Consider the following 15,750-nt stretch of genomic DNA (forward strand, 5'->3'; position numbering starts at 1 on the left):
CATCTTTAGCGCCTTCAGGGATCCTAAAGGGGCCGACAATCTCTCTCCCCATGATTCCAGCCCAAAAGATTACTCCACCTCCTCCTTGTTGGCGCTGTAGCCGTGTTTGCGTGGGGTGTCCATCAACCAGCCATCCTCCACTCCATCCATCTGGACCATCGAGCGCTGCACGGCACTCATCCGTCAACAAAACAGTTTTGAAATCAGTCTTCATGTAATGTTTGGCCCACTGGAGCCGTTTCTGCTTGTGTGAAGTGGATAGAGGAGGTCGACAGGATGGCGTATGCACAGCTGCAAACCTCTGAAGGACCCTGCATCTTGTTGTTCGGGGGACGTTGGAGGCACAAGCAGCTTCAAAAACTTGTCTGCTGCTATGACAAGGCTTTTTTGCCGCTGCTCTTTCAACCTGACGTAATTGCCTGTGGGAAAGAGTCCTCAATTTGCCCTTATCAGCACGCACACGTGTGTACTGTGAATCAGCTACATACTTCTTGATTGCCAAGACACTTCATCCTGATCATCGCACAATGTTGATTGTAGTCATGCCTTGACCTAAACACTCCACAATTTGTTGCTTCTCAGCAGCCGACACATCCTTTTTCTTTCCCATTTTGGCAGAAAATGTAGGCTGCTTAATAATGTGAGACAGCCTTCTTAAGTAGTCTTGCCATTCATTGGACACACCTGCCAAACTAATTAGCACAGGTGTTTGCAATTGCTTACAGTGATATAAAGAGCCCTGACACACATCACCATCAATGAGTTTAACTGACAAACAAACAAATTCTTCCCTTATCACTCCTAAACACTTTTTGCATAATAATTTGGAACACAGTGTACATGTGCTTTTCCACAAAACACCAGTGGTTCACGTAGTGAATCTTACAGTTCTAACTTGCCAACCGTGGTCTGTATGGAGTTGTTCAATAAAGGGCCCAAAATTAAGATAACATAGATGGGAGAGGTCTCTATGAATAGGAATTCCTAAGTATTTGATACCCTGTGAGGGCCAGGCAAAGGGAAAGTAGGACTGGATGGAATCCTATATGGATTTGGGGAGGGAGACATCGAGGGCCTCAGACTTCGCTGCATTGATTTTAAAATTTGACCATGTAACAAAGTGATCTATTTCAGCCATAACAGCATGGATGGATATATGTGATTGAGTGATATATACTAGGACATCATCAGCAAATAGAGAGCACTTGTACTCGGTGCCTCCCACCTCAATCCACCTAATATTGGGGTTATGGCGAATTGATGAGAGCAGGTGCTCCGTCACTAGGATGTATAAGAGAGGGGACAGAGAACATCCCTGCCTTGTCCCATTGGTGATTGTGAAAGGTGATGAAAATGTTCTGACTAGAGATGAGCGGTGTTCGACTAGAACTGTTCGCCAATCTCAAATTCGAGCTGTTTTGGGCGGTGTTCGAGTTGTTCGACGAACCCGAACGATTTGCAAAAAATTCGGCTGTTCGAGGTTATGTTCGATAACTGTTCGTGCACCAAAAGCGTGTCCTGCATGTCTGGCGCTATTTAGAGCACCAATCATGCAGCGATTGTCTGCCACTCACTGTAATGCCACAGCCATGGTGGTTGTGGCATTACAGTGATTGCCCAAATCGATGGGAACAGTGCTAACAGTGAAACATGAAAAGCCGGCAATTCAGCAGCGGCATACACCTGTACCCGACAATTTAGAACCGAAAGAATAGAGCTTCACACATAGATTAGATAGATATAAACATGTCAGCCACATATATACGAAGTACAGTGACAGTGCTGCTTACTGTACTTGTCATTTAGCGTAAAGGATTTATCAAAAAAAATAATAGTGTTTTCATGCACCGTCTCTTTAAAAAAGCCGGCCGGCAATTCAGCAGCGGTACCCGACAATTTATAACAGACAGAATAGAGCTTCACACATAGATTAGATAGATAGAAACATGTCAGTCACATATATATGAAGTACAGAGATAGTGTTGGTTACTGTACTTGTCATTTAGTATTAAAATAAAGGATTTATTATTAAAAAAATTGGCGTGGGGTTCCCCTTAATTTTAGGCTCTAGCGGAGGTTAAGCAGACGGCTGGGGCAGATGTTTGAAGCCTGGGAAGGGGGTAATACCCACGGAGCTTCCCAGGCTACTAATATCAGCCCCCAGCTGAATACATAGCCTTTACTAGCTATTAAAATGGGGGACACCCCAAAAAAAATGACGTGGGGTCCCCCCTAATTTAATAGCTAGCAAAGGCTAGGCAGACAGCTGGGGGCTGATATTAATAGCCCAGGAAGGGAGCCATGAATATTGGCCCCCTCCCAGGCTAGAAACACCAGCCGTCAGCCGCCCCAGAAATGGCGCATTCATAGGATGCGCCAATTCTGGCACTTAGCCTCGCTCTTCCACGCTGCCCTGGTGCGGTGGCAGGGGGTAATAGGGTTGGGGTTGATGTCAGCTTATAATGCCAGCTGACATCAAGCCCAGGTTAGTAATGGAGAGGCGTCTATAAGACACCCCCATTACTAACCCCATAGTCAAAGTTAAAAAAAGCACAAACACCCAGAATAAAGTCCTTTAATTGAAATAAAGACACAATCCTTTATTGTTCTAAATTAAACCATACTTACCGTCACGCCCATTCCAGCTGAAGCCAACGATCTCCTGCAATAAAAGAAAAATAATAAAGCAACCTCATCCTTACCTTTCCATGGTTCCCACGACAGCTTTCAGCTCTGCTACATCGAGATGACAGGCTGGACCGCAGCAGAACGCTGCCATCCAGCCTCTCATCCCGCAGACACTGAGAAGCGCAGGCTTGCTTGCGCTGCTCAGCGTCTCTCTGTGACGACATCCAGATGAGCCGAGTTCATGTCCAATGAACTCGGCTCACCTCATGCACGTCACTGACAGCGTGGGAAAATTCTCACGCTGAAGCGGTGAGTGCAGGAGAATTCTCCCACGCTGTCAGTGACGTGCATAAGGTGAGCTCATGTCCAATGAACTCAGCTCACCTCCTGCACGTCACTGACAGCGTGGGAGAATTCTCCTGCACTCAGCGCTTCAGCGTGAGAATTCTCCCGCTGAAGCGCTGAGTGCAGGAGAATTTTCCCACGCTGTCAGTGACGTGCATAAGGTGAGCTCATGTCCAATGAACTCAGCTCACCTCCTGCACGTCACTGACAGCGTGGGAGAATTCTCCTGCACTCAGCGCTTCAGTGTGAGAATTCTCCCACGCTGAAGCGCTGAGTGCAGGAGAATTTTCCCACGCTGTCAGTGACGTGCATGAGGTGAGCCGAGTTCATTGGACATTAACTCGGCTCATCTGGATGCCCTCACAGAGAGACACTGTGGAGCGCAAGCAAGCCTGCGCTTCTCAGTGTCTGCGGGATGACAGGCTGGATGGCAGCGTTCTGCAGCGGTCCAGCCTGTCATCTCGATGTAGCAGAGCTGAAGCTGTCATGGGAACCATGGAAAGGTAAGGATGATGTTGCTTTATTATTTTTCTTTTATTTCAGGAGATCGTTGGCTTCAGCTGGAATGGGCGTGATGGTAAGTATGGTTTAATTTAGAACAATAAAGAATTGTGTGTTTATTTCAATTAAAGGACTTTTTTCTGGGTGTTGTGTTTTTTTTAAATACTTTACTAGAAATTCATGGTGGTCATGTCTAATATTGGCGTGACCCCATGAATTTCGGGCTTAGGGCCAGCTGATAATGCCAAGCTGGCCCTAACCCCTTTATTACCCAGTGAGCCACCGCATCAGGGCCCTGGATGAGTTGGGTACAGCGCCAGAAGATGGCGCTTCTATGAACGCGCCATTTTCCGGGGTGGCTGCGGACTGCAATTTGCAGCGGGGGTGGCCCAGAAAGCTTGGGCCTCCCTGCGCTGCGGATTCCAGCCCCCAGCTGCCTAGTTGTACCTGGCTGGACACAAAAACAGGGCGAAGCCCCACGTCAATTTTCTTTAAATTATTTCATGAAATAATTAAGAAAAAAAGGGCTTCCCTATATTGTTGTGTCCGGCCAGGTACAAATAGGCAGCTGGTGGATGGGGGCAGCCCGTTCCTGCCTGCTGTACCTGGCTGGACACAAATATAGTGCGAAGCCCCACGTCAATTTTTTTTAATTATTTCATGAATTTCCTGAAATAATTTAAAAAAATTGAAGTGGGGCTTCGCACTATATTTGTGTCCAGCCAGGTACAGCAGGCAGGAACGGGCTGCCCCCATCCACCAGCTGCCTATTTGTACCTGGCCGGACACAACAATATAGGGAAGCCCTTTTTTTCTTAATTATTTCATGAATTTCATGAAATAATTAAAAAAAATTGAAGTGGGGCTTCGCACTATATTTGTGTCCAGCCAGGTACAGCAGGCAGGAACGGGCTGCCCCCATCCACCAGCTGCCTATTTGTACCTGGCCGGACACAACAATATAGGGAAGCCCTTTTTTTCTTAATTATTTCATGAAATTCATGAAATAATTAAAAAAAATTGAAGTGGGGCTTCGCACTATATTTGTGTCCAGCCAGGTACAGCAGGCAGGAACGGGCTGCCCCCATCCACCAGCTGCCTATTTATACCTGGCCGGACACAACAATATAGGGAAGCCCTTTTTTTCTTAATTATTTCATGAATTTCATGAAATAATTAAAAAAAATTGAAGTGGGGCTTCGCACTATATTTGTGTCCAGCCAGGTACAGCAGGCAGGAACGGGCTGCCCCCATCCACCAGCTGCCTATTTATACCTGGCCGGACACAACAATATAGGGAAGCCCTTTTTTTCTTAATTATTTCATGAATTTCATGAAATAATTAAAAAAAATTGAAGTGGGGCTTCGCACTATATTTGTGTCCAGCCAGGTACAGCAGGCAGGAACGGGCTGCCCCCATCCACCAGCTGCCTATTTGTACCTGGCCGGACACAACAATATAGGGAAGCCCTTTTTTTCTTAATTATTTCATGAATTTCATGAAATAATTAAAAAAAAAGTACGTGGGGCTTCGCCCTATTTTTGTGTCCAGCCAGGTACAACTAGGCAGCTGGGGGCTGGAATCTGCAGAGCAGGGAGGACCAAGCTTTCTGGGCCCCCCCCCCGCTACAAATTGCAGTCCGCAGCCACCCCGGAAAATGGCGCGTTCATAGAAGCGCCATCTTCTGGCGCTGTACCCAACTCATCCAGGGCCCTGGTGCGGTGGCTCACTGGGTAATAAAGGGGTTAGGGCCAGCTTGGTATTATCAGCTGGCCCCAAGCCCAAAATTCATGGGGTCACGCCAGTATTAGACATGACCGCCATGAATTTCTAGTAAAGTATTTAAAAAAAACACAACACCCAGAATAAAGTCCTTTAATTGAAATAAAGACACAATTCTTTATTGTTCTAAATTAAACCATACTTACCATCACACCCATTCCAGCTGAAGCCAACGATCTCCTGCAATAAAAGAAAAATAATAAACCAACCTCATCCTTACCTTTCCATGGTTCCCACGACAGCTTCAGCTCTGCTACATCGAGATGACTGGCTGGACCGCAGCAGAACGCTGCCATCCAGTCTGTCATCCCGCAGACACTGAGAAGCGCAGGCATGCTTGCGCTCCTCACTGTCTCGCTGTGACAGCATCCAGATGAGCCGAGGTCATGTCCAATGAACTCGGCTCACCTCATGCACGTCACTGACAGCGTGGGAAAATTCTCACGCTGAAGTGCTGAGTGCAGGAGAATTCTCCCATGCTGTCAGTGATGTGCATGAGGTGAGCTCATGTCCAATGAACTCAGCTCACCTCCTGCACGTCACTGACAGCGTGGGAAAATTCTCCTGCAATCAGCGCTTCAGCGTGAGAATTTTCCCACGCTGTCAGTGACGTGCATGAGGTGAGCCGAGTTCATTGGACATGAACTCGGCTCATCTGGATGTCGTCACAGAGAGACGCTGAGCAGCGCAAGCAAGCCTGCGCTTCTCAGTGTCTGCGGGATGACAGGCTGGATGGCAGCGTTCTGCTGCGGTCCAGCCTGTCATCTCGATGTAGCAGAGCTGAAGCTGTCGTGGGAACCATGGAAAGGTAAGGATGAGGTTGCTTTATTATTTTTCTTTTATTGCAGGAGATCGTTGGCTTCAGCTGGAATGGGCGTGATGGTAAGTATGGTTTAATTTAGAACAATAAAGGATTGTGTGTTTATTTCAATTAAAGGACTTTATTCTGGGTGTTTGTGTTTTTTTTAACTTTGACTATGGGGTTAGTAATGGGGGTGTCTTATAGACGCCTCTCCATTACTAACCTGGGCTTGATGTCAGCTGGCATTATAAGCTGACATCAACCCCAGCCCTATTACCCCCTGCCACCGCTACAGGGCAGCGTGGAAGAGCGAGGCTAAGTGCCAGAATTGGCGCATGCTATGAATGCGCCATTTCTGGGGCGGCTGACGGCTGGTGTTTCTAGCCTGGGAGGGGGCCAATATTCATGGCTCCCTTCCTGGGCTATTAATATCAGCCCCCAGCTGTCTGCCTAGCCTTTGCTAGCTATTAAATTAGGGGGGACCCCACGTCATTTTTTTTGGGGGGTCCCCCATTTTAATAGCTAGTAAAGGCTATGTATTCAGCTGGGGGCTGATATTAGTAGCCTGGGAAGCTCCGTGGGTATTACCCCCTTCCCAGGCTTCAAACATCTGCCCCAGCCGTCTGCTTAACCTCCGCTAGAGCCTAAAATTAAGGGGAACCCCACGCCAATTTTTTTAATAATAAATCCTTTATTTTAATACTAAATGACAAGTACAGTAACCAACACTGTCACTGTACTTCATATATATGTTACTGACCTGTTTCTATCTATCTAATCTATGTGTGATGCTCTATGTTTCTGTTCTAAATTGTCGAGTACCGCTGCTGAATTGCCGGCCGGCTTTTTTAAAGAGACAGTGCATGAAAACACTATTATTTTTTTAAATAAATCCTTTACACTAAATGACAAGTACAGTAAGCAACACTATCACTGTACCTCATATATATGTGACTGACATGTTTCTATCTATCTAATCTATGTGTGAAGCTCTATTCTGTCTGTTATAAATTGTCGGGTACAGATGCTGAATTGCCGGCCGGCTTTTTTAAAGAGACGGTGCATGAAAACACTAATATTTTTTTTAATAAATCTTTTACACTAAATGACAAGTGCAGTAACCAAGACTGTCACTGTGCTTCTTATATGTGTGACTGACATATTTCTATCTATCTAATCTATGTGTGATGCTCTATTCCTTCTTGTCTAAATTGTCGGGTACCGGTGTATGCCGCTGCTGAATTTGCCGGCCGGCTTTTTTAAAGAGAGTGTCTTCTGAGCAGTTTGTCAGCTTTTGGACACCTTTGCAGGTGTTTTCTATGTGTTTCTATGTGTTTTTGTTTGCCTGCCATTGGTTTTAACGGTGTTCGACGGTGTTCTAAGGTGTTCGACGAACAGTTCGACGAACAGTTCCTCGAACATCCCGGTGTTCGACGAACCGAACCGAACCCGAACACTACGGGGGTGGCTCAACACTAGTTCTGATGCGCCCCCTGGGCCTTGGGACACCCGGAGCCGGACCCTTTTTGGTGGATGCTGGTGGTTGTAGTCTCCGTGGCGGCAACCCGGTTCTGTGGCTCAGGGTGGTCAAACCAGTGGCGGAACTATTTATGTGGTTTTGATGTTTAAATGTCCGACTACGCCACCCGTGGATTGCGGTCAGAGTGAACCGCCGCTCCAGGGCAGACCGCTGAGGCTGGTGTTGTGGGTGCAGCAGAGCGTAGCATAACTCCCCACGGGAGTATAGCCTCAGGGCAGTGTATGCGGAGGATGGGGGTGATGGTGCAGGGCAGCAGTAGTAATGACACGGAGTCAGTGATGCAGTCCAGGGCCTTTACTCACAGTTCTTATTATCCAGACCACGTCTGCAGGTAACGGCTGCCCAATTCGTACTGTGCTCACCAGGTGAGGGGCTCAGACAACTCCCAGATAACTTTGGAGTGCTTCACAGGACCCCCTTTGTGTGTCCTTTGTCTGGCCTTTCTTACCAACGCTTCTGTCCGGCTGCCTCGGGCCTCCTCTTGGTAAACTTGGCGCCAGTTTCCCTGACCCTATGTGGTGCCTTCCTAGCGGGTGTAGCGAGGGGCTGCGCCACATAAATGTCACAGCCTCCTGTTTCTAGCTGAGGGTCGTTTCCTGCCTCCACTAGTTTCGGGGACCGGTCTCCCCCTTTGGCCTGACCCCTCCACGCAGGTCGATTCGGGCGTGCGGTGGCGACTCGCCCGTCCGCACCCCTGAGATCCCTTCGTTCCTCGTTCCTGGAGCCTTCTCCGCTCCTCTTCCTTCCTTCTCCCTCTTCCAGGCCTGGGCCTCTGTTACTAGGCCCGCCTCTGGAGCAGAGCTCATGCAGAGCCCCTGCTCCCTGCCACTTCTGCTCAGACTTCTCTGCACTGAACTAAGATGGTGCCCACCTTTTATACTCCCTTCTCAATGCACCCAGGAACTGCTTCCTCCCTGCTCCTGCACTACAGGGTTCCCCTTCCTCAGTGTTCCCTCCCCCCACTCCAGCCAGGGACAGGGACTGTCGTGCCCATCTCAGGGGCATATTGGTCGCCCTGCCCCACGGCAATGTGGTGTAATGCATGCAGGTGTCGGGTCCTGATCCACACTACATCCTTACCTGAGAGTGAGATATCACACCTCTGGGTGAGGTGCAATACCTCTGTAGCAACCGAGCCCTCAGGGTGCTACAGTTCCATTTATCTTCAGCCTAGGTGACGTATTGCGATACAGGGCTGTGATTTTGGCTATAAAAGTGTCCCCTAGACCCCTACCCCAAGCTTTTTAAGAGAATCATATATGGCGTGCCAGGAGACTCTATGGAATGCTTTCTCAGCATCCAACGAGAGTATCTAATTACAAATTTTTAACTGCATCTAGCCCAGGAAATACTTTGTGCCTAGTAGCAGGGTCTGCTAGTCAGCGGATTATCCCGGCTGTTAAGCAAGCTACACCACCTGTAGTTTGGACACTTCATTTTTTCAAAGGAAATGCTTCGGGACCACGGGATACTCAGTGAAGAGCATCAGGAGGCACCCAAAGGCATAGGGGCTGGGACTGGCAGTAGGATGCCTTGCGGTGGACAGCCGAGCTCGATCCTTATAAAAGCTTTTTAACTGCAGCAGCTTTAGTGGACGCTACTGGAGCTGGAATTACGCGGCTGCTGGCATGAGACTTGCCCTCCAATAGATCCTTGTAAATGGATTTAAAGTGTATTTATTCAAATTAGAGAGACAATTTAAATTAAAAAGCTTAGAGCTGCCTCCACCACAGGGGGGCTTGCTCGACCCACCAGCGGACATGCACCAGTATTGGGAGAGGGGGGCTGGCCGTCAGGGTTCACCGCGGCTCTGGCACAAACCCGGCGACACGGAGGTGGCACGGGCAGGAGCGGACTGAACGTGTCGGCTTCTCGCTTTTTGGATTTTAGAAGGGCATGACATGCCTATATCTGTGTCTCCCCCTCCTTTTACTCCTCCACCTCTTTTCTTTTCGCATGACTATATGTACTTGTCACTTTTCCATGTGTTAGTTGTGTCTTCTGAGCAGTTTGTCAGCTTTTGGACACCTTTGAAGGTGTTTTCTATGTGTTTCTATGTGTTTTTATTTGCCTGCCATTGGTTTTAACGGTGTTCGAAGGTGTTCGACGAACAGTTCGACGAACAGTTCGGCGAACACACGGGTGTTCGACGAACCGAACCGAACTCGAACACTACGGGGGTGGCTCAACACTACTCGTCTCTTGGCTGACTGTGGGTTGACAGTAAGTGGGATCTCCAACCTCATCATCATCACCCTGTGCGTTATCACACCCGTCGTCCTCAGAGCCAACCTGTTCCTGCCCTGACAAAAAACTAAAGTTGTCGCTCCAATCAGGTATTTGAGTCTCATCATCGTCTTCTTCATTGTCTCCACCAACAGAAGTTACAGTTTGGGAATGAGGGTCTACATTATGGTCAGAACCTTCTGCGTCTGGTCCTGGATCCGACTCATAAAGATTCTGGGCATCAGTGCAGATCATTTCCTCGTCTGGATTCACAGAAGCGCTGGAGTCGACCTCTAATTCCCAGGCTATAGTATGAGTAAACAGCTCTGCAGACTCAACCATCTGTTCTACCTCATACTCAGACGGGCAGCTGGAGATTTGGGAGCTGTGAGGAAGCAAGTGCGATTGGGGTGACACCTTTGAGGACTGGAGTATTTGTGATGTTGAAGTTGATGTGGAGGAGAGCCCACTTAAAGGAGCACTTGATATCCGTTGAAGCACCTGCTGTTTTTGTGCCTCATCTGGAATTTGTAGCGATTGGCGTGGCCGTAAGAAAGGGATCTTATCACACTGTCCGCTAAAAGAAGTAGACATTTTAGTTTGGCTGGAAGATGGTCTTTCTTCTGCAGATGTTACTGTTGCTTTAACACCTACCCCACGGACACAACCTTTTTTCCCCTTCCCAACACGCCTATTCCCCTTTCCACCAGCAGCAGGCCTTTTTCCACTCATTTTGGTGGTTAACTAATTCACTAACTCTGGAGTTGTTTGCACAAAAAAACAATGGATGGGAACCGAGCAGAGCTGAGTGGCCAAACTGTGGTATTAGGCCAAAACTATTGGCTGGGATAGATGCAGAAAAAAATTATATTCAATTTGCAACCTGATGGAGGTCAGTATAGATGGACTAATAGAACAAGTCCCACACACAGCTAGAAGCCCAAATATTTTTTCAGAGGTAGATGCAGATAAAAATTATTATAGAGAAAATCCCACACACTGCTAGAAGGCCAAATATTTTTTCAGAGCTAGATGCAGATATAAATTATTTTTAATTTGCAACCTGATGGAGGTCAGTATAGATGGACTAATAGAGAAAGTCCCACACACTGCTAGAAGGCCAAATATTTTTTCAGAGCTAGATGCAGAAAAAAATTATATTCAGTTTGCAACCTGATGGAGGTCAGTATAGATGGACTAATAGAACAAGTCCCACACACAGCTAGAAGCCCAATATTTTTTCAGAGTTAGATGCAGAAAAAAAATATATTCAGTTTGCAACCTGATGGAGGTCAGTATAGATGGACTAATAGAGAAAGTCCCACACACTGCTAGAAGGCCAAATATTTTTTCAGAGCTAGATGCAGACAAAAAATTATTTTTAATTTGCAACCTGATGGAGGTCAGTATAGATGGACTAATAGAGAAAGTCCCACACACTGCTAGAAGGCCAAATATTTTTTCAGAGCTAGATGCAGAAAAAAATTATAATCAGTTTGCAACCTGATGGAGGTCAGTATACATGGACTAATAGAAAAGTCCCACACACAGCTAGAAGGCCAAATATTTTTTCAGAGGTAGATGCAGATAAAAATTATTTTGAATTTGCAACCTGATGGAGGTCAGTATAGATGGACTAATAGAGAAGGTCCCACACACTGCTAGAAGGCCAAATATTTTTTCAGAGCTAGATGCAGACAAAAAATTATTTTTAATTTGCAACCTGATGGAGGTCAGTATAGATGGACTAATAGAGAAAGTCCCACACACTGCTAGAAGGCCAAATATTTTTTCAGAGCTAGATGCAGAAAAAAATTATATTCAGTTTGCAACCTGATGGAGGTCAGTATAGATGGACTAATAGAGAAAGTCCCACACACTGCTAGAAGGCCAAATATTTTTTCAGAGCTAGATGCAGACAAAAAAATATTTTTAATTTGCAACCTGATGGAGGTCAGTATAGATGGACTAATAGAGAAAGTCCCACACACTGCTAGAAGGCCAAATATTTTTTCAGAGCTAGATGCAGACAAAAAATTATTTTGAATTTGCAACCTGATGGAGGTCAGTATAGATGGACTAATAGAACAAGTCCCACACACAGCTAGAAGCCCAAATATTTTTTCAGAGGTAGATGCAGAAAAAAATTGTATTCAGTTTGCAACCTGATGGAGGTCAGTATAGATGAACTAATAGAACAAGTCCTACACACAGCTAGAAGCCCAAATATTTTTTCAGAGCTAGATGCAGAAAAAAATTATATTCAATTTGCAACCTGATGGAGGTCAGTATAGATGGACTAATAGAATGATGCTATCCCCAAAAGATTTTACTTCACTAGGTGCAGTAAAAAAATTGGTATTCTATACACAGGTGGTATATCTTGCAGCACAGATAGGCTACTCCACTGACTAACACACTCTGCAATAGGCCAAAAAGGATTAGCTTTGCTAGGTTCAGCCAAATGCTGTGAAAAAAACTTGCACAGCACTGGCACAGACCTGCCTGGCAAAAACTGATAGGAACTGATGTAACCTAGTCCTGAAAAGGACTGCAATTACAATTAGTCTTTACTCCCACAATCTATCTATTTAAGAGCACAGACCTGCCTGATAAAAGTCGTAGGAAATGCTGTAACCTAGTCCTTAAAAGGACTGCAATCACAACTATTCCCTACTCCCAAGCTATCTGTAGATTTGTGCGAAAATTGGCTTGAAATTAACAAGGTATAGCGCACACAGCAACAGCGGTGCCGTCTAACACGCAGCTGCAGCAGTGAGAAAATGGTGGCGACGGGGAAAATGGCTTGGTCTTATAGGGCAAGGACATGTGACATACACTGCCAATGACACATGCCCTTGCTTGTGTGAAAAAAAGCACTTCGCTCCGTGTGTGCGCTGCTGATAGGCTGACAGATTGCACCTCCCCACTGTAAATGCGGGAAAGAGAAAAAAAAATGGAGATCTTCATTGTTCCTGCAGAGATCCATCCCCTGCCCCTCCCCCCACCCCGCTGTACACTCAAACTGCGTATTAACATTAATTTTCATCATTACTGAGAAAAAATCCAGTTATGATTTTGGTGCACGAACAGTTATCGAACATAACCTCGAACAGCCGAATTTTTCTCAAATCGTTCGTGTTCGCCGAACGGCTCGAACACCGCCCAAAACAGCTCGAATTTGAGATTGGCGAACAGTTCGAGTAGAACAACGCTCATCTCTAGTCTGCAGTCACATAGAGATATTGGAGACCTTTATCAGAAGACTGAACAACTCCTTTAAGTTGGTGATTAATAATTAGTACTCCATTATTTACCCATTGGTTCTTGAAGACCATGAGGCTCGCAGAAACTTCTGCACAGAGGTCCTCTACTATCTACCAACATCATTACTGCCTCCTATCAGATTATCTTAATAAAATCTAGATAAATTACTCACCATAGTTTTTGTAGAGGAAATCCAAAGAAGGCATATCACCTCGAGCCAAGAAATCATCCCCTCTGTCCACAAGAACTTCTTTCACAGCTTTGTATCCTGTGACCACTACGACTGGTCGACAACCCAGGTAGAAGGTGAACACTTCTCCATATTTATCCCTAAACTGATTGGAGATTGAAAAGATATATTCTCATTTCAAAATAATAAACCTCCTCTTTCACAAAACAAGACCTCCTAAAAAAATTTGGATGGAAAAGTAAACTATGTTGTAGAAAAAGTAAACAGTTGGTGACCAGCACAATTGATATGTGATAAGGAATAGGATGGAACTATTTAAATAGGTAAAGACCATAGTAACAAAAAACCCAAAAAACAGTCAGTACAACAATGATGCATATAAAACATAATGACATTTATTTAATCAGTTAAAAGACAGAACTTAGTTATTATCATAATGGTGAGAGAAAAATGATAAAAGACACAAATGTGTGACAAATTTGGCACTTGTATGTAATAAAGTATAGTGTTTCACATGGGGTGTCTAGACACCTAGAAACATCAAAAGGGACATATTCCATGTATGGGGGATAGTCAGGATGTATATATAGAAATAGTCATAAAGTCCCTGCAACAGTAAATGTTAATAGAACCCCAATACTAGTCAAAAATGGCCATGTGTCCAGAAAAGCACAGTGGCATACAAAGTCAGTAGACTCACCCACAAAGTGCTACAGTGCCAAGTTGGTCATTCATGGTGGTACCAGGAGTGGAGACCTTAAAAACCTATTTGCCCAACTTGAGTGTCGGTGGATAGTCAAACTAGGTACCATGACCCCATCCGTTTTGAATGAAAAATTAAGCTTTTCACCATTCTTATGAATTTGACCTTCATGGAAAATCCTGATTATTCTTTTCCTCCCCTTCCCTTTCCATTCTTTTTATTGATATGTGGCCTGACAGCCATAATAAGGGCTCAGTTTTCTTTTTCCAAGAGTTTCTTTTCACGATGGTTATGCAAGAAAACATATTTGCTCCTTAAAGTTAGGAAAGTATTCCAAAACACAAGTCCTTTAAGGATTGCCATATTTTATCTGAAAAGCCCACCAGACTACCAAAATACAGCGTTCTACTCAATTCAACATAATTCCTTCCTTCTTTTTGCTTTAGTTCAGAGGACAGTCCACAAAGACATTCCCATAAATATTTTATTGCCCTGAACCAGTCCAAGTGCTATCATAACTAATAACACTGAGTTCTGCGCTCTAACAGGTTCGCCATTGCAGCCACAGTGTCCATTTCCAAAGTAGTGATCTCCTCCGTTTTCAGCAACAATACCTTTATTATCTTAACTGGGGTAGTAATGATTACACAATATTGGGTGCATAATTCAGGCATATATGAGTTTGTCTAGTTACTAACACTCTTTGGTCAAACATAACTCGATATACACTTACTTTCAACAGAGATTTCACTATGTCTCCTTTACTTAGCTGTAGATAGTTGCCCAATATTGGCAGCGGGGTAGGTCCAGGTGGTAAATTCACTTTTCTCCAAAAATGCTTCAAGCTTATGAATAATAGGAGACAGGACACTACCATCATAAGGAGAGTAACATCTTCTAGGAGATACATCCTCGCTGCTGATAGTTCTTCTAGATAATAATATTTCTTTGCTTGGAGAATGCTTGCTTCGTATTAAGTTAAGGAAGAACAATTCGTACCATGGGTGCGGTTAGTGTTGTTTCATTTCTTTTTGCTTATAAAAGTTTACAATGATTAAGTGAAGTTCTAGTTTGGAGCTCCTCTAGGGCTTCTATAGGAAACACTGTGTTTACTGCATTGGGTGTCTGAGCTACTATATGTGCTCAGTTTTTGCAAAATTTCCAATGCAAAAATACAGTAGCCAAGAATTAGAGCTCGAGGCTGCTCCTTGGATGGCGTACATGGCACTATTTAGAAATTTATCCAAATATAACCTCCGCATAAGCAAAGAGTACCTAAAATCTTAGATATATACTTTCGTGGCCTATATTAGATTATTGAGTATAATGAAATATGTAAAAGACTGAAAGCTCTTGTACACATTAGGATAAAGTCAGAAAACCCATGGTTATGAATTGGATCTGATGCCAGTCTATGTGTAGGGGTTCCTATCTGTTGGATTTCCAATAAATAAGGGGAGAAAAGACACCACCATTGTAAGGAGAGTAACACCTTCTAGGAAATACATCCTTGATACTAATAGTTCTCGAGGATAATAATGTTTCTTTGCTTTGAGAAAAATAGGACCAGAATCGGTGCAGCTAGTATAGGCCTGGACATGACAGAGGTTTGAATGTTGGACGCCAGGAAGGGGTTAACTTTTAGCTTTGCATATAGGTATGAAGAGAAGTTAAGGGGGCGTGGGTAGAAGGATAGGTCACACGGAAGTCGTTAGGTTAAGATTAGGTAAAAGGTTGTAAGTAGTGTTGAGCGAGAATAAAATGC

At 45.0% G+C, this 15,750-nt stretch overlaps 1 pseudogene; it reads right to left on the bottom strand.

Annotated features, from left to right (window-relative positions):
• LOC141154999 (cytochrome P450 2A11-like) overlaps positions 1-15,091 on the bottom strand; it is a 203,302-nt pseudogene extending 188,211 nt beyond the window's left edge.
• Between the last annotated feature and the right edge of the window lie 659 nt (positions 15,092-15,750).

This window comes from Phyllobates terribilis, unplaced genomic scaffold (genome assembly GCF_046119375.1).
Source record: "Phyllobates terribilis strain yellow unplaced genomic scaffold, ASM4611937v1 Scaffold_7__3_contigs__length_470593459, whole genome shotgun sequence".
In the NCBI taxonomy this organism is placed as follows: domain Eukaryota; kingdom Metazoa; phylum Chordata; class Amphibia; order Anura; family Dendrobatidae; genus Phyllobates; species Phyllobates terribilis.